The sequence below is a fragment of the Alnus glutinosa genome, chromosome 12 (assembly GCF_958979055.1).
Source record: "Alnus glutinosa chromosome 12, dhAlnGlut1.1, whole genome shotgun sequence".
Classification (NCBI taxonomy): Eukaryota; Viridiplantae; Streptophyta; class Magnoliopsida; order Fagales; family Betulaceae; genus Alnus; species Alnus glutinosa.
In genome coordinates, this window is record NC_084897.1 from 6,822,182 (window position 1) to 6,842,761 (window position 20,580).

Below are 20,580 nucleotides of genomic sequence, written 5' to 3' on the forward strand. Positions count from 1 at the left end.
TGGTAATTTTTGACACGACACATGAACTCGACATGAAATTGGCGAATTATGGTTAAGGGTTTTGAGCCGTTTAATTAAATTTGTCGAATTAGAGTTGGCATGTATAGTCTTATATTTATCTATGCATCTACACGATCTGAACCAAACATGCAAACACGAATTATTATTCTTACTTGTATTTGTGTAAGGAAGCTCATAGCGAGTATTAGCAAGATAAGATAATACGAGGTTAAAAAAAAAAATGGGGTGTAAGAGATTATATATACGAACATATAATCTTTGCGATACACAAACTTTTTTTAGGGAAAAGTTGTACTTGGAGAAAAAGTACATTGCAAAAATACTTAAACGCTTTAGTATGCATAATTCTAAACTAGTGAATACTCCACCTGCTATTCATTTCAGACTCTCAGCAGTGTTTGCATCGTACAGTGAGGAGGAAGAGTGTTTCATGTCGCATGTTCCTTACTCTAGTGCAGTTTGGAGCATCATGTATGCTATAGTCTGCACTCATCCAAATATTTCACAAGCAGTCAATGTTGTTAGTCGCTACATGGCCAATCCTCACAAGGTTCACTGGCAAGCAGTGAAATGGATACTCCATTATTTACGAGACACTACAGATGTTGGTTTAATCTATGACAAAAGCAATGGTATCAATTCCAGTGTCACTAGATATGTCGATTCAGATTATTTTGGTAATATGGATAAGAGAAGATCTCTAACAAGTTTTGTTTTCACTCTCTTAGGATGTGCCATTAGTTGGAAATTGGCATTACAGTCAACAATTGCTTTGTTCACGACAGAGGTAGAATATAACAGCGGTAGAGATAGTGAAAAAAGCAATTTGGCTTAGAGGTTTGATCAATGATCTAGGTTGGCAGCAGGATGAGACTATTGTGTTTTGTGATAACTAGAGCACAACACTGATAAATGCTGAATGTTGTACATTCAATCTCCTTAACTCTCATTTGTTAACCCCTTAGCTTCCTTGTAATATAATGTTTTGCATTTTTTTTTTTAAAACATTTTCAGGTTATAAATGAAAACGACAAGTAAAGCAATCAATTTTGAGCTTAAAAGGGCAATTGCAGTTTTTTGCGAAGACAACGCGCTCTAGCACAAAACAAAAGGGATCGAGCACACAGCCAGTTGGTCGAACGTAAGAATCCAACCGGCCAGCATAGTGAGTTCGAGCACACAAGCACTCGAGCACAATAGAATTGGGATCAAGTGCATTGAATTGCAACAGAAAGTCAAAGTTTTTCTTAAAAAACTAAGAAAAGCATAAGAAAAAATCGACGAGAAAAAATTCCTTTCTTCGTAAAGAAGAAAGGTGAAGATTTTTTCCTATTTGTCTCTAGAAAGACGTAGAACCAAGGACCTTTTTTTTTAGAATTTTAGAGAACTCTCTCTCTCTCTCTCTCTCTCTCTCTCTCTCTCATAGCGAGCACATCAGTAGGGGTACAAGGGAGAAGAAGAGGGAATAAAGGCTTTATTGCAGGGGATTCTCTTTAATATTCTAGTTCTTCTTCTTCTTTTATTCATGCCTTTTTATTTGTACTTTGCAATGTATTTTAATACGATGAGTGGCTAAATCTCTAGCTAAGGCTAGGTGTGAAGCCTACTATATTTTTATTATGTGTTCTTGAGACTATGTTTAATGTTCTTCAATGTTTAATGGTTGAATATTGGTATGATTTTTATTTGGAAGTAATTTAATGTGACAAATTTATTTTGATTTATTATAATTTTTGTTTATATCAAATTTTTACTTTGTTTGATTTGTTATAATTTGAAAATATATTGAATGCTTAATTTATTGTAACATATTATTAAAATCAATTTTTTTTTTTATCAATTCAGGTTCAATTTATATTTTATTTTTCATTGCACTTAATTGTTTCTGATTCAACCTAGGTTGGCGGTTGCAATTCTTATAACATTCCTCGATCCCCTGTTAAGAGAGTCCTTGTCCTCAAGGACAAAATCTGGAAAGCAAGCTTGGAAATCAAGGACTTTTTCCCAGTTAGCATCTGCAGGATTAAAGACGAGCTAATGGATAAGAACTTCTCTGTTGTTGATGGTGCCACGATAGTTTAGAGCTGCTTGAGGGTGAAGCACAGGATGCTCAGACTCGTACTCAGGAATAGCAGTACTAGTAACAATTTCGGGACCCACTTTTTGTTTGAGTAGAGACACGTGGAATACCGGGTAAACCTTTGAATTAGTGGGTAGCGCCAACTTGTACGCCACCTCCCCAATTCGGTCTAGCACTTTGAAAGGGCCATATAACTTGGCAACCAACTTCATATTAGTTCGCTTGGCTAAAGAATGTTGGCAGTACAGCTGCAGACGAACATACACATAATCTCCTGGTTGGAAAGTCTGCTCCTGATGCTCCTGATGATTACGATCATAAATCTGTTTCATTCTATTTTGGGCTGTCTGAAGGCGAACTGTAACATCTTTATCTGGTGCACTAGTGATTTCTTCTTTAATTGGCTCAACCCAATGGGGAAGGGGGCTAGAAATTGCTGTCAGTTTCCCTAGTTCGTCCCTTCGAGAAAGACTCTCAGCAGCCGAATTTTCAACGCCCCTTTTGTACTCGATGGTATAGTCGTACCCCAAGAGCTTGACTAACCATTTATGTTGTGCTTCTGTGGTGATAGTTTGCTCTAGCAGATGACGAAGACTTTTTTGATTTGTACGGATAATAAATTTATTGCCCAACAAATATGGCCTCCACTTTTGGATGGCAGAAATCAAGGCTATCATCTTTTTCTCATAGGTAGAACGAGCTAAGTGCTTCCTGTGAGTGTGCGACTGAAAAAAGCTATGGACCGAGAGGCTTGCATTAAGACAGCTCCAAATCCTGAGCCAGATGCATCGCACTCCACAACAAAGGGCATTGTGAAATCTGGAAGAACCAAAACTAGGCATGTAGTCATTGCCTGCTTGAGATGGGTAAAAGCCTGCTCTGCTTGTTCATTCCACCCGAATGCATTTTTTTTTAAGAGCTGAGTAAGTGGGCTAGCAATTATTCCATAGCCTTTGATGAACTTAAAGTAGTAGTAACCCGTGAGACCGAGAAAGCCTCGCAATGCCTTGACCAACTTAGGCCGGGGCCATTGTTCCATTGCTGATATTTTTTCCCGATCCATAGGGACTCTTTGATTAAAGATTATATGACCTAGGTAATTTACTTGTTCTTGGCCAAACTGACATTTCTCCTTCTTGACAAACAATTGATTCTCCCTTAAAATTTGTAAAACAATACTGATATGATGCAGATGTTCAGGCCATGATTTGCTATAAATTAGAATATCGTCAAAAAATACCAATACATACCTCCAGAGAAGTTCCTTGAAAATCTCGTTCATAAGGGATTGAAACGTTAATGGAGCGTTAGTTAGTCCATACAGCATCACATAAAATTCATAGTGCCATTGATGCGTACAAAATGTAGTTTTCTCAATATCTGCTTGACCCATGCGGATTTGATGGTAATTGATGTGGTCTTTTATTTACCAAAATATATCAATAATAATAATTACCACTCGCAATAGGACGAATCCTTATAGGATAGAGCTATATTGAGGGTGTCGAACCTTAAAGACTACGTATGAATTGCTATCAAGTTTTTCAACATTAAATATAACTTAATTAAAGAAGTTTGATTTTATTTTATTTATAACTAAGTTAAATGCATAATACTGAAGACATAAAAATAAAGATTGTAGTAATGAGAGAAAGAATAAGGGGGTTGATTTCACCACTCACCACATAACAATGGTTAATCATAAATTAACAAGAGAAATTCAGACTATGCATGATATAGGGCTCGTCTTACTCGAGTAGTTAAGAAATTACCTTTAAAGAATAAGTATAATCCATCTTCAATTGGCATGGACCATCCACCTAACCACTAAGATGTGGTACGACCCGTCTTCCCTAGGCATGAATTAGCTACGTCTTTAATAGGATATACACAATCAATGGAAAAGTATAACTCATTTTATATTGGTACGAACTGTCTACCTAAATTACACTAAACTAGGGTGTAGTATAATTCGTCTTCCCTAAGCATGACCTATCTAATCCTCTTGATCATATATCAATTAAAACCGTTGTATAACAATCATTCACATAATCATAGAAAATATGAAGGATTGAGTTCAATCAATCTAAAAGACTTTCTAAGACAATATAAGAAATTCATAATGATTGAATATAAACATTAAGATCAATTCTCTCAGTTATACAACCATCATGCATATAGAAAATCCAAAATTAAAATACAATTAAACCATTGTTACTTGGAAAGGGCTACATCAACATCCTATTACGAATTTGGCCGCTCATCGTGGTGCTGTGATGACTTCCTGCCATGTTCTTCCCCTCTTCAACTTGTCAAGCCTCCAAGAAGAATTTTCTGTCTAAAACTAAGCACACCTTCCTTAGGAATCCAAGTAAAATTAGAACTTAGTCTCTTAGTCCAAGTAGGAGATTGAAAATTCAATCCAAGTAGAAAAAGGATTCCAAATTCGTCCAAATTTGCAGTCTTTTATTGTGAGGCGATTTTGACATAGTAAACGTTAGAATTTGGAAAAAAGTTATTTCTGATACACTTGTTTCATTTTTTATTAGCTTTCCAACGACATTAATTTCATTGCAATCCAAAATATGAGAAAAAAGTTATGATTGAAACACTAAGACATGTGCAGAATTCAAATTTGAATCTAATCCGATTTTGACTCTTATTGGAGAAATTTTGATTTAATCATTTCCTTGATTTGAGTAAACTTAACCACATCATAGAAGTCCTCTATTATGATTGGCTAAGCTTAACCATATCTCCTAGTTCTTCTCAAAGTGTGTTTTAAGCCCAAAATTAATAGAATTAATTGCATCTTTATTTAAAACTTGAAAATAATAAAACAACACAAAATCAAATAAATAACAATGCTAAGGAATTAACATATGCAAGTTAGAGAGCTTGAATGTGCAACATTCATCACTTATTAGTAACTCGATCGAAGGTCGAGTTTGAAAAATATATGGGCCCCATTTAATTCATCTAGAAGTTCATTAATAACTGGGATTGGAAACTTGTCTATAATTGTCATGTGGTTGAGGGCGCGATAGTCTAAGCATAATCTCCATGAACCGTCATGCTTCTTAACTAACAAAACTGGTGAAGAGTATGCGCTAGTACTAGGTCGGATGACTCCAAATTGTAAAAGGCCTATTACAATCTTCTCGATCTCATTTTTTGTGATAATAAAGGTATCAGTAAGGCCTTACATTAATGGGCCCACTTCCAGATGGTAAGGAAATTTTGTGGTCGTGCGATCTACTCGGTGGAAGTCCCTTTTGCTCAGCAAACACATCAGCAAAAGTGTGTAATAGTGAAGCCACTTCCTTACCTTGAGAATTCGGTCCCCTTGTTGTGCACCAAGAGTAATAATGCCCTTGTTTGAATTTTCTGGGCCTAAACACGTGATGCCTAGTAGGTCTTCACCTTTAACACTACTCGATGAGAAGCACGCGACAACCTCCTTGGTTCCAGCGTGTTGCAAACGTGGGAGAGGCAGTAATTAACACAACCACCCACTCCTTTTCTTCTTTAATTCTCTGTACCCTTCATGTCCGTTAACTAAACGGTGATATGGGGATCTTACCCCTTTCAAGCCAACATCTCTTCCTTCCCAACGGGAGTTCATCAAAAGTTTGGCAAAGTCCCACCAAACTGGACCGAGTTTACGCAGCCACTGTGTTCCTAGTACTGATCATAGCCCTCTAATTGAAGCAAGAGAAAATCTATGGTAAAGGGCTCACCTTAAAGCATCACTCGCACTCCACTGCAAATTCCTCGGCATTCTAGCTTCTCGCCATTAGCAACTGTGACTGGCAAACGTACCCCCTAAGTCGGCTTCAGTTCAAGGTGTTCGGCCAGCCGTGAGTTTAAGAAGTTGTGGGTGCTTCCCGTGTCCATCAACTTCATGATTAGATGATTGCCCAGCCTCCCTGGAACTCCCCCTGGTTCGTGGTGTAGGTGAACCCGTGATGATGTGTAGAGAGATCCTTGGTTTGTCGAGTGCGTCTTCTTCCAATTCAGTATCGTTGTCCTCCTATCCTTCCTCTTCTGTATATATGCCTTCAATCAAGAATAGTTTGCGGCAACGATGACCCGAAAAAAATTTCTTGTCACAATTAAAGCACAACCCGCGACTTCTTCTATCTTGCATCTCCTCTGACGTTAATTTTCGAATGGGGGGATTTTTAGACTTGGTTAAGTTTGGCGATGGCAAAGGTGGTAAGGAGTCGCCATAAGTCTGTCATCGAAATTACGCTTTCGGGGGCTTCTTCCCGCCCCAGACTTTTGCTTCAAACAACCATGCCAGTTCCATTGCCTTAGTCAAAGAGGTGGGTTTTGCATCTTGAACTTCTCTTATGATGTATCCTTCAATCCACTAACGAAACACCCCAGCTGGTGTTGGGTGGATAGTTTTCCCACATGACTAAAGAGCCGCTCAAATTCCGCCTGATAATCCTTTACCGAACCTCCCTGCTTTAATTTGGTAAGATCACCAAAATAATCTTCAAATCTGGTCGGCCCATATCTAGTGTAGAGTCCTGCCCTCAGACTTTCCCATGAGATCTCTTCGTCGCTCTTTTTAATAATTTGATACCATACCTAGGTTGCTCCTTCCAAGTGATATGCTAAAAAAAGGATGTTTTTCCCCTTCTACAGTTTGCTGATACTCGAAGAATTGTTCCACACGACAAATCCAGCTCGTGGGATCTTCATCGCCACCGAACCGAGGAAAATTCAATTTAGCAAGTTTGGGTGTTGCTGAATTGGATGATCTGCAGTACTTCTTGCCCTTATTTCTGGCGTTGGAATTTTCTCCAGACCCGTTGTTGTCCCCGTTGGAGATTAGGCTGTCTGATTTGGAATTTGTCTCTTTCATCATCTTCATCAGGCTGCTAAATTGCTCTTCTAGATGATTGATGTAGTCGTTTTGTGTACAAAAATATCAATAATAAAATTACCACTCACAATAGTACGAATCCTCATACGATAGGGCTATATTGAGAGTGTCAAACCTCAAGGACTACATAGGTGTTTTGTTATCAAGTTTAAGAGGATTACAAATAACTAAATAAAAGATTGTTTGATTTTATTTTATTTATAACTAAGTTAAATGCATAAAACTAAAGACATAAAAATAAATATTGGGGTAATGAGAGAAAGAATAGGGGATTGATTTCACCACTCACTGCATAACAATGGTCAATCATAAATTAACAAGGAAAATTCATACTATGCATGATATAGGGCTGGTCTTACTTAAGTAGTCAAGAAATTATCTCTAAAGAATAAATATAACCCATCTTCAGTTGGCACGGACCGTGCACCTAACCACCACTAAGATGCGGTACAACCCGTCTTCCCTAGGTATGGATTAGCTACGTCTTTAATAGGATACACACAACCAATAGAATAGTATAACCCATATTTGGTTGGTACAAACTGTTTACCTAAATTACACTAAACTAGAGTGTAGTACAATCTATCTTCCCTAGGCATGGCCTATCTAACCCTCTAGACCATATATTAATTAAAACCGTTGTATAACAATCATTCACATAATCACAGAAAATATGAAGGATTAAGTTCAATCAATATAAAAGACTTTTTAAGACAAGATAAGAAATAAATAATGATTGAATATAAACATTAAGATCAAATTTCACAGCTATACAACCATCATGCATATATAAAATTACAAATTAAAATACAATTAAACTATTATTACTTGGAAATGGCTACATCAACATCCTATTACGAATTTAGCTGCTCATCGTAATGCTAGGATAGCCTCCTGCCATGTTCTTCTCCTCTTCAACTTGTCAAGCCTCCAAGAAGAATTTTCTATCTATAGCTAAGCACACCTTCTCTTGAAGCTTATGGGTCTATTTATAGAGACTAGGAGAGGCCTAAAAGCCCTAGGAATCCAAGAAAAATTGGAACTTAGCCTCTTAGTCCAAGTAAGAGATTGAAACTTCAATCCAAGTAGGAAAAAGATTCCAAATTCGTCCAGATTTGTGTTCTTTTATTGCGGGGCAATTTTGGCATAGTAAACGTTTGAATTAGAAAAATGTTATTTTTGACATATTTGTTGAATTTTTATTATCTTTCCAACGCCACTAATTTCATTACAGTCCAAGATCTGAGAAGAAAGTTATGATGAAAACACTGAGACATATGCAGAATCTAAATTTGAATTCAATCCGATTTTGACTCTTATTAGAGAAATTCCGATTTAATCCTTTACTTGATTTGAGTAAACTTAACCACATCATATAGGTCCTCTATTATGATTGGTTAGGCTTAACCATATCTTCTAGGTCTTATCAAAGTGTGTTTTAAGCCCAAAATCAATTGAATTAATTGCATGTTTATTTTAAACCTGAAAACAATAAAACAACACAAAGTCAAACAAATAACAATGCTAAGAAATTAACATATATAAGTTAAGGAGCTTGAGTGTGCAACATTCAACGCTTATCAATGATCAATCCATGGATCCGCCATAGAAGAATCTGGCTCTGATACCAAGTTGTTATGAGAATTAGAGATTGATCGAGTAATTCTCCTTTCAAGAGGGAAAGATGCTGGATCAAATCTCTTCTTCTTGCCTATCTTGAATAAAGAATGGGATAATTATAGGGATTTTAAGAGTTCCTAAGCTCTTCAAACAATAAGTTTGATTGATAAATTTTTACATACCTCTTTATTGATTTGTTCTCCTTTAAATAGAGTACAATAACCTGCTGAAACTAGGAATACAAGTTAGGCTTGTATTAGGAAAAACAAATATGACTAGGCCTAGGAAAATAAAATAGAATCTGACTCCTTTTAGGAATAGATCAGAATCTTACATAATATGGAATACTTTCCTTATTAACTTTAGGGTTAAATACCCTATTGATACATGAGTTTTAAGCTTTTTTAAATTTAGTACATGAATTTTCATTTGTTTCATAGGTGGTACCTGAGTTAGGGATAAAAACTTGTTTAGTACCTCTGTTACATTTTCTATCCAAATATTAAGGGCCCGCCACGTGTTAACCACTGAGGTTAACACGTGGCACTATATATATAAAAAAAATTAAGAATCTTTAAAAATTAATTAAAAATTTAAAAATTTAAAAAAAAAATTGAAAAAAAGAAAAAAAAAATCCCACGGGGGTGGTTCGCCCACTCCTAAAGGCCAAAACCCATCATTTTTTTTTTCTACCATGGGGTGGTTTGACCACCCTAGACTGGCCAATAGGGTGGCTTAGCCACCCCTCTATTTTTTTTTTATTAATTTTTAAAGATTATATATATATATATATATATATATATATATATATATATATATATATATAGTGCCACGTGTCAACTTCAGCGGTTGACATGTGGCGGGCCGTTAATATTTGGACGGAAAATGTAACAAAGGTACTAAATGAGTTTTTACCCATAACTCAGGTACCACCTATAAAACAAATGAAAACTCAGGTACTAAATTTAAAAAAGCATAAAATTCAGGTACCAATATGGTATTTAACCCAATAACCTAATGGAAATAACTTCCTTATTGAAAAAAGCCGCCCTTAAACCTACTTTGACGACATCAACTCTTAACCTAGGTTGACGGCTGCAATTCTTATAACATTTTTGTGGTTCTCATTTTACCACATTTGTCTTTCTTTTGGCTTCTTGGACAAGCTTTTGGACTCATTCTTTTAAGACAAGCCATTCGGTCATTGTTTGAGGTAAAGAGCAGCAACTTTGTGAGAGACACATACACATGTTTGTTTCAGTTGTCTCACGTGTATGGAGAAGTTTTCTCTTTTGTCTTTAATTCTCTTTTGTGTGTAGATTTGAGTGTAACAAGTATGCTACTGATTTACGTGTTTGAAATGAATTTGTAAGATTGAGAGAAAGAAATTGCTTGTATGGAGAACTGGTGATAAGCGTTGAATGTTTTACATTCAAGCCCCATTAACTTGCATATGTTAATTCTTTGGCATTGTTATTTGTTTGATTTTGTGTTGTTTTATTGTTTTCAGGTTTTAAATAAAAATGCAATTAATTCCATTGATTTTAGGCTTAAAGCACACTTTGAGAAGACTTAGAAGATATGTTTAAACTTAACCAATCATAATAGAAGACCTTTATGATGTGGTTAAGTTTAATCAAATCAAATGAATGATTAAATCAGAATTTCTCCACTAAGAGTCAAAATTGGATTGGATTGGATTCGAATTTGGATTCTGCACATGTCTCAGTGTTTTGATCATAACTTTTGTCTTAGATATCCGATTTCAATGAAATTGATGGCGTTAGAAATCTAGTAAAAAATAAAACAAATATGTCAGAAAATAGCTTTTCCATAATTCAGATGTTTACCATGCTAAAATCTCCCCTCAATAAAAGACCGCAATTCTGGACGAATTTGGAATTCTTTTCCTACTTGGATTGAAGTTTCAATCTCCTACTTGGACAAGAAGACTCAAGAGACGATTTTTTTGGAATTCCAAGAGCTTCTAGGCCTCTCATAATTTCTATAAATAGGCCTTTAAACATTGAAGAAAGACATTGCTACTTAGAGCAAATTTAGGCAGAAAATTCTTCTTGGAGGCTTGACAAGTTGAAGAGAAGAAGAACATGGCAGGAGGCCATCTCAAGACCACGATGGACGGCTAAATTCTTACAAGGGTGTTGATGTAGCCCTGTCCAAGTAACAATGGTTTAATTGTATTTTAATTTGGTATTTTTTATATCCATGATGGTTGTATAACTGTGAGAATTGATCTTAATGTTTAAATCCATTCATTATGAATTTCTTATCTTGTCTTAGAAAGTCTTTTATATTGATTGAACTCAATCCTTCATATTTTCTGTGATTATCTGAATGATTGTTATACAATTTTTTTAATTGACATATGATCAAGAGGGTTAGATAGGCCATGCTTAGGAAAGACGAATCATACTACACCCTAGTTTAGTGTAATTTAGGTAGACGATTCGTACCAACCGAAAATGGGTTATACTTTTCTATTGATTGTATATATCCTATTAAAGACGTAGCTAATCCATATGTAGGGAAGACGGGTCGTACCGCATCTTAGTGGTTAGGTGGACGGTCCGTGCCAATCGAGGATTGATTATACTTATTCTTTAGAGGTAATTTCTTGACTACTTGAGTGAGACGAGCCCTATATCATGCATAGTATGAATTTTCCTTGTTAATTTATGATTGACCATTGTTATGTGGTGAGTGGTGAAATCAATCCTCTATTCTTTCTCTCATCACTCTAATCTTTATTTTTATGTCTTTAAGTTTATGCCTTTAACTTCGCTATAAACAAAATCAAATCAAACATATTTTAAACTAATGCTCCGTTTGTATACTTATTCTTTAGATGTAATTTCTTGACTACTTGAGTGAGACGAGCCCTATATCATGCATAGAATGAATTTTCCTTGTTAATTTATGATTAATCATTATTATGCGGTGAGTGGTGAAATCAATCCCCTATTCTTTCTCTCATCACTCTAATCTTTATTTTTATGTCTTTAAGTTTATGCCTTTAACTTAGCTATAAACAAAATCAAATCAAACATATTTTAAACTAATGCTCCGTTTGTTTCAGCGTAAAATGATTTATGGAAAATAATTTCGGTATTTTTCGGTGTTTGGTAAGGGCGAAAATAATAGTCAACCGGAAAATGATTTATGTTTGACAAAAAATGCTTATTAAATTTCAGAAAATAATTTACGCTTTTTAAAAGCGTAAATCATTTTCCGAAGACACCAGACACTCGACCCCTTTTGAACGACATAGTCGACCTTTACGTTCAAGCAATCCACCATCACCAAAATCTTGTCGGTACCGAAATTCGATAACATCCGGTCAATGTCACCGAAATCCGGCGACGGAATCTGGCCATCTTCGCCGAAATCCGGGTTGACCGGATTCCGGCGACCAAATTGCTCGTATTCCAGCCATTTAGCCTGAATCTTGCCAGAAAGGTAGGATTCTGGCCGGCTAGCCGGATCTGGCCAGAACGGCTGGCTGGCCGAACAGATTTGGCCAGAATATCCCGGCTGGGTCTGGCTAGAACGGCCGGATTCCAGCGGTTCTAGCAAATTCCGACCAGTATGCTGGAGTCTGGCCCTTCTGTGCCGGATTCTGACAGTTTTGGCCGGAATCCGGTCACTTTTGCCAGAATTCAGCCACTTTCGTCCGAATCCGGCCGACATAGATTCTGACGAAATTGTCCGGATTTCAGCCTTTAACTTGAATTCTGGCTACAGAAGTCGAAATCAGTTAAAAGTAGCTGGAATTCTGTTGGTCAGTGACAGAATCTCGTCTCTGTTGATTTTTATATTATTTTACATTAATATTTATATGTTTTGAATAAAAATTGATTTTTATAGGTTAATATGATCGAATAAAAATATAAAAATTATTTGTGATTTTCCATACGTGCCAAACACCAAAAAATGCTTTCAGCGAAAAATATTTTCTAGAAAAATGACTTCCCTGAAACCATTTTACGACGGAAACCATTTTACGTCGAAACAAACGGAGCATAAGTTATATTTAATCTTGAAAAACTTGATAGCAATACCCCTGTAGTCCTTGAGGTTCGACACCCTTTCTATAGCCTTATCCTACAAGGATTCTTTCTATTGCGAGTGATTAATTATTATTATTGATATATTTTGGCAAACAAAAGACCACATCAACTGCAATTCTGATTACACCATTACAGTAGCTAGGAAACTAAATGCTAAGCTAGATGCTAATCAGATTACAAATCACCGAATGAATCCAAATACAATATAGATTAGGCTTTTATTCTCTAACCCACTTTTGTTCCAGCTCAACCCAAGTGGTTATCCCACTAGCTTTGACAGCTCATATCTGTTATAACAAACTAACAAGACCCAATTAGTTTCAACCAACTAACAGTAGCCCAAAAGCCCATGTGATTGAATTACTCTAGATCCTTCCAAAATGCCTCTTGCAATCAAACTACTAGTTGTCCTCTCACTTTGTTTCTCGAGACTACCAGCTGTCCTCACACTTCGCTTCTTGAACACTTGGCCAGCTGTGAAACGCTTGGCTTGAGAATGACTTATGGGCTTTACATGAAAATACCATTTCTCTTCCCCAACTTTCGTTCCTTTCTCCCACCTTCACGCACAGCAACTCAAATCTTCCTTATCAAACCCTTCACTCACAGCAAATCTGATTCTCACTAATCAGATCTAAGACAAATACCTCTCCAATTCAAAACACCTTGCCCACAAGTTGTGGGTAAGATGATTTCAAACGGTGGAAAGGCTCCCAAGAGGCTTCCCCCACCGTTTGTCCCTGCCAACGGACCAAACCATCCACCACTGCACGATTATGGACCCGTCGAGATCAATGGTCTAAAAGCTCTTCAGGCTTGGGTTGAATGACACCCTGATCATTAACAGGAGGAAGCTGAGAAATCATCGCAACCGACCGACCCAACTTGAGCTTCAGGTGAGAAACATGAAAGATAGGGTGGATAAGGGATCCCACCGGTAGATCTAAACAATACGCCACAATACCCACCTTCTGCAAGACATGGAAAGGCCTATAGAACCAAGGAGACAGCTTGAAGTTACGACGCCAAGCTACCGAAAGTTGTTGGTAGGGCTACAAGGGTAAGTAAACCCAGTCACCGTCAATAAAGTGGCATTCTATTCGTTTTAGATCGGTATATTTTTTCATCTGATTCTAACTTTTCTGAATAGTCTTTTATAACAGCTTCAAAATCTCATCCTGGGAGTGAAGCTGAGTCTCAACAGCAGCCAATTGTGTAGTCCCTGACATGTAGGTAAGCAGTCGGGGAGGTAAGCAACCAATAGCCTCAAATGGAGTTATTTTTGTTGAATGATGATAGAAGTGTAGTAGTAATATTCTGCTAATGGTAGCCATTGCACCCACCCACTTGGTTTGTCACATATCATGCAACACAAATAATTCTCCACATATTTTGACTGCCTCTGACCAACCATCAAACTGAGGGTGATAAGTTGTACTAAAAGCTAGAAATACACCTTGAGCCTGAAAATTTTTAGTCCAAAATTTACTTGTAAAAGTAGAATCTCTGTCAGAAATAATTGAATGAGGCATACTATGTAGTTTCAACAATTGACCGATAAAGAGTTGGGCCAGCTTGTCAGCTGTGTAAGGGTGTTTAAGAGCTAAGAAATGAGCATACTTGGTTAGCCTATCCACTACCACCCAAATCACACTATAGCCCCCTAAAAGTGGTAAACCTTCAATAAAGTTCTTGGAAATATTGTACCAAGGACGTTCAAGGATTTTCAAAGGCTACAATAACCTTGCAGAAGACACATTTTCTGCTTTGACCCTTTGGCATATATCACATTCTCTAATAAACTACTTAACATCAGACTTCAACCCTGGCAACAGCAAAAAAAAAAACCTTTCTGGCTCGGTGTATAGTCTTATCATAGCCTGCATGACCTACTATAGGACTAGCATGCACAAATTGTAAAATATTGTCCCAAAGGCTCTCTCCAATATACATATGTTGCTTATATAGGAGAACACCATCCCTTAGGGAAAATTTAGTGTTAGAAAGCTTACCCTCCTGAAATTGCCGAAGTAAGCTCTTCATAATAGGGTCGACACCATAGCTCTCCTTCAATTCAGCTATCCATTCCAAAGTAGGGTAAGAAATCACTGATAAAGTGAATTCTTGTTTTGCCTCTTCATCCTTACGAGACAAAGCATCAGCTACTGAATTGTCTTGGCCTTTTTTGTACTCCAAACAAAATCAGAGTCTAACAATATAGTAATCCACTTTTGCTGCATAGGAGTGCCTATCTTCTGCTCCAAAAGAAACTTTAAACTCTGGTGATCTGTTTTGATAGTAAATGAATGACCCAAAAAATACGACCGCCACTTCTTAACTACTGAAACCAAAGCTACCAATTCCTTCTCGTAGGTAGACATAGATAGAAATCTACCTTTAAGAACTTGGCTAAAAATGGCTATTGGCCTTTATTGTTGCATCAATATTTCCCCAATACCCTAACCTGAGGCATCACATTCAATTAGAAAAGCTAGCGAAAAATCTGGTAAAATGAGAGCCGGAGGATTAGTCACAGCCCTTTCAAGCTCTAGAAAGGCTTCTTTAGCCTTTTCACTCAAACAAAAACATTTTTCTTCAACAAGCCTGTCAAGGGTGCTGCAATGGAGCCATAACCCTTACAAATTTAAGGTAATAACCTGTAAGGCAAAACCGGTTTTAGGTCTAGGCCATTCCACCATAGCCACCAACTTCTTCCCATCAGTTTTAACTCCTTTGACTGAAATGAGATGCCCAAAGTAATCAATTTCAGCACACCCAAACTTGCATTTACACCTCTTGGCAAACAATTGATGTGCCCTTAGGACTTCTAGAGTCAGCTTAAGATGGTGTAAGTGTTCCTGCATAATATGACTATACACAAAATGTCATCAAAGAACACCAAAATAAATTTTCGCAAATAAGGGCAAAATATATCATTCATTAACTCTGAAAAGTTGACGGAGCATTACTTAAGTCGAAAGGCATAACTAAAAACTTGTAGTGTCCTTCATGTGTCCTAAATGCTATTTTAGAAATATCTTCTAGTTTGACCTTTATTTAATGATAACCGGACCTTAAGTCCAGCTCAGAGAATACTCTAAAGCCATGCAACTCATCTAGGAGTTCATCAATTACCGGAATAGGGAATTTCTCCCTTATAATCTCCTTGTTTAAAGCTCGATAATCCATACACATTCTCCACAATCCGTCAGCTTTCCGGACCAAAAAAACGGGGGAGGAAAATAGGCTTTAAAATGGCTGAATGACCCCTGATTCCAAGAGCTCCCGGACAATTTTCTCAATTTCTTCCTTCTGAAATAGGGGTAACGATAGAGCCGCACACATATTGGTTGGGCATTAGATTTTAAGAGCATAGCATGATCATGTGACTTATAAGGAGGTAAACCCTTAGGTTTAGCAAAGACATCAGTAAAATCCCCCAAAATCTGTGATAAATCACTATCAATTATTGCTTCTACAGAATCTCCAACATTCTCCAAAAGCTATAGTAGTAACTCCTTTTTTCCTTCCAACTCCAAATTATGAAATTGAGCTTCCTCCCACAAATGTGGGGCAACCAGCCCCTATAACCGAAAGGACTCATTGTCAATTGTAAACTCCATGGTTAGAGCTTTAAAATTCCACACAATTGAACCAAGAGTAACTAGCCATTGAATACCTAGAACCATATCACAACCGACTAATATGATTACATAAGCATCCACATTAAAAGACATCCCTTTAAACTATATTTGCACTTCACTACATTTCTCTGCACTCAACACGTCCTCCCTATTAGCTACTTTCACCCGAATTTGACATTTGTTGTTCATCAACAACCTAGTCTTCTTAACAACAGAAGAATCTAGGAAATTATGAGTACTTCCACTGTCAATTAATATCACCACATTTTGCATTTGAATCTTCCCTACTATCCTCATAGTTTTAGGATTTGCACTGCCAGTAATGGCATGCAATGAAATTTCTGGTTTGGATTCACTAGAACTAAACTCTATGAGGTCTAAACCCTGCCCTTCCAACTCCGATTATGATGACACTTCAATTTCTTCAATAATTTCTTCAATGTCTAATAAAAACAGCTTAGGACTTTGACACTTATGACCAAATTGTCACTTAGCATCACAATTATAACATAGTCCTTTTTTTTGTTCTTTCTTCCATTTGAGATTGAGAATTTTTCTGAATAGGAATAGCAGCTTTCACAGGAGTCACATGCTGTGGATTAGTGGAAGTATTTCCAGGCTTAGTAAAACCCGAATTATAAAATTTCCTATAATTTTTTCTCCCCAACAGAACATGTTCTTCCTGCACCTTGGCTAAACCATAGGCAGCTAGTAAATTAGGAGGATTAAACATACGTACATGTAGTCTAATCTCTTCTTTTAATCCACTTAAAAAAACAACTCATCTTGTTATGATCACTAATACCCTTCAATCGGTTAGAAATAGCCTCAAAACTCTCATAATTTTCCTCCACACTAGACACTTGTTTCAGCCTAGTAAGTGATTCCATTGGATCATCATAACACGTAGGTCCGAATTTATCCAGCAAAGCATGAGTAAATACCTCCCAATTAGGTAAGGCCCCTACCATATCCATATCTTGGTACCAAACTAGGGTTTTCCCTTCCATATGAATTAAGGCTAACATCAACATTTGATTATAAGGAGTTCTATTAAAATAGAAAAATTTGTTTGACTTATAAATCCAACCAACAGGATCAGAACCATCAAACTTGGGAAAGTCTACATGCACTGACCTTGTTGTAATTCCACCATGATCCTCACCTTGTTGTTCATACATTGCATTTCTATCATCATGAAAATGCCTCCTTGCATGCATCTCATGTTGAAATCAACAGGTTGTTGAGTTTGAAATCAATACGTTGCTGAAGATCTGTGCTCTTTCCGGAATGCAGCAACACCGGAGGCATTGGCTCATCACCACCTCCCATTGGACCGAAAGTTTCCCCAATAACAAATGTGGATTTGTTAGGATGTTTGATCACCTCCATAGCTTGAGTCAGATAAGTAAAATTTCTTTATGGATAATTTGCTCAAACTTTTTATCTCCATCACTGCTAGTTTACATTCCTTCCATCTTCTTTAGCAAATTTGTATAATTCTTCTTTGCTTAAGCCTCATTCTTCTCCATCGTCTTCTTCAATGCGGCAAAATGTTCCATCAACTGATTCATCCTTATACCGTCGGCCATAAAAGCTTCAAGAACAATTGATCCACCAGGAATTGGTTGCTCTGATACCAATTTGTAACAAGTATGTTACTGATTTACGTGTTTGAGATGAATTTGTAAGATTGAGAGAACGAAATTGCTTGTATTGATAATTGGAATTCTAATTACACCATAAAAGTAGCTAGGAAACTAAATGCTAAGCTAGATGCTAATCAGATTACAAATCACCAAATGAATCCAAATACAATACAAATTGGGCTTTTATTCTCTAACCCATTTGTGTGCCAACTCAGCCCAAGTGGTTAGCCCACTAGCTTTGACAGCTCAAATCTGTTATAACAAACTAACAAGACCCAATTAGTTCCAAACAACTAACAAAAGCCCAAAAGCCCATGTGATTGAATTACTCTAGATCCTTCTGAAATGCCTCTTATGATCAAACTACCAGCTATCCTCTGACTTTGCTTCTCGAGACTGCTAGCTGTCCTCACACTTCACTTCTCGAACACTCGGCTAGCTGTGAAATGCTTGGCTCGAGAATGACTTCTCGGCTTTACACGAAAAGACCATTTCTCTCTTCCCTAAGCTTTTCTCTTCCCTAACTTTCATTCCTTTCTCCCACGTTCACATAGCAACCCAAATCTTTCTCATCAAACCCTTCACTCGCAGCAGCTTTGATTCTCACAAATTAGATCTGTGACATGGAGATATTAGGTTTGAGTGGTATTCTATGTACTACTCTTTGTGCTCCATCCTTTTGATTGTGAATGTTTTATGGATCATCTCCACCTGTGGATATAGGCTTGTTAACTCAAACCACGTAAATTTCGGTGTCCTGTGTGATTGTATTATTTACTTTTCTACTTCTTTGGTGATCCTTGATTAATTTGTGTCTCAACAATGTTTAAAAATTGGCAATGTATACCCTAACCAAGTTTTTGAAATTTTCTTTACCATTTTGATTTTCTTCATATCAGCGTAGAGGAAGAAACAACAAAGAAAGAATGAGAGAAAGAGAGAGATAGAGAGAGAGAGAGAGAGAAGGAAAAAGGAAATTAGAAGGGAACTCCTCTCCGGGACTCTTACGGGTAGGGGTGTAAACGAGCTGATCTTGAGTGGGTATTGGTTGTTCGGGATCGGCTCATTTGTTTTGGTATCAAGCTCGAGCTCGACACGAGCCTAAATTTGGTGTTCGAGCTCAGCTCGCTATGGTCGATCTTGAGCTCGAGTACTCGGCTCGAGCTTGGCCCGAGTCAAATAATTTATTTAGCATTAAAAGAAACAAATTAAACCAATTTTATTAATACTCTTTCCAAAAACAATTACAAAGAAATTTCATAACTATAATGAACTAAACCTTACAAATCACATTTAAACAAATATAAATACAAATAAAATAAAATTACAAATACAATAAATCACTATTTTTTGGTTCAACTAGAAACTCCATTCAACAATGAATCGGCTCAACAACTTCGTCAACAAGACAACCTTTTTTAACTTTAAAACAAGGTTAAACGAACAACTTCAGGTATCATGGTCAAATGTTTGCCTTAATCAACAATTTGAAATAAAAAACTATAAACACTAAAAAAAATAAAATAAAATAAAAGTTATTTTTTTTCTCCCTTTCATTATTTACACAAGTTCCTTGATAAAAATGTCAAAGGAGGTTTGATAATAACACAATTTAATGTGCCTAAATCATTAATAACATTAACAAAGACAATCTCTATGAGTTCAAAACAAACCTACCAAAGAGGCTATATTATAATATAACATATTACTGGAAAAACAATTAGTAGTTGACAAAGCAAGTTAGTGGCACTGTGGCAGACTAGCAGTAGCATATAATGATATAATGTTCATAATATAAAATAAAAATTAGTAAGACATGCTAAACACAACATAAGTAGACTACCTAATTGCATTTGTACATATTATGTTCAAATGACAACAACAATGTCAACAAACAACACAAGTCCCATGTAAGTCTCCTTGTAGGCCCCTCAGGGAGTAAATAATAAGTCTAGAAAGAAAGTTTCAAAGTTCAAACTCACAATTTAATATAGTAGGAAAATTTGATGAAAAACATATAATATCTATATATTTTGTGTGTGTGAAACAAATTAAGCAATCCATTGTCTTCCTAGAAGACAAATCCATAGTCCTATCACTTGGGATTTATGCAATATTTCTTAAGGCACATGTGCTTGGTAAGGTATAATAATAACGTTTGATTCCTTCAAATGCTCCCAGATAAAACCTATAGGTTGTAAACACTTGAAAAAACTAAAAAAAAGTTAAGACAGGTTAAATAATAACACAATTTAATGTGCATATATCATTAAATAAGGAATCATATATTACCTTAAGTCTTCATGTCTTGAACAAAATAATATTGTACAAGATTTTCAACAAAATAAAATTGTCCAACATAGTCCCCAAACCAAAAATATATAGTTATATTACAACTCAAAAAAAAAAAAAAAAAAAAAAGGAAAAGAACACTAACAATTAATTTGCTTCTGGCAAACTTATCTCCACATCATTTTGATCCTCCTAACATAAAAAATAAAAATAAAAACAAATGAGTAATTAGTACAATGTAAAAGCAAAATTAAATTAACAAACACCATTAGAAAAAATAAAAAATAAA

At 36.3% G+C, this 20,580-nt stretch overlaps 1 long non-coding RNA gene across 1 annotated transcript; it reads left to right on the forward strand.

Annotated features, from left to right (window-relative positions):
* Positions 1-5,512: 5,512 nt before the first annotated feature.
* Positions 5,513-7,083, forward strand: LOC133883021 (uncharacterized). The gene is made up of 2 exons (XR_009902806.1): positions 5,513-6,584; positions 6,758-7,083. It is a non-coding gene; the product is annotated as an uncharacterized LOC133883021 (long non-coding RNA).
* Positions 7,084-20,580: the final 13,497 nt, after the last annotated feature.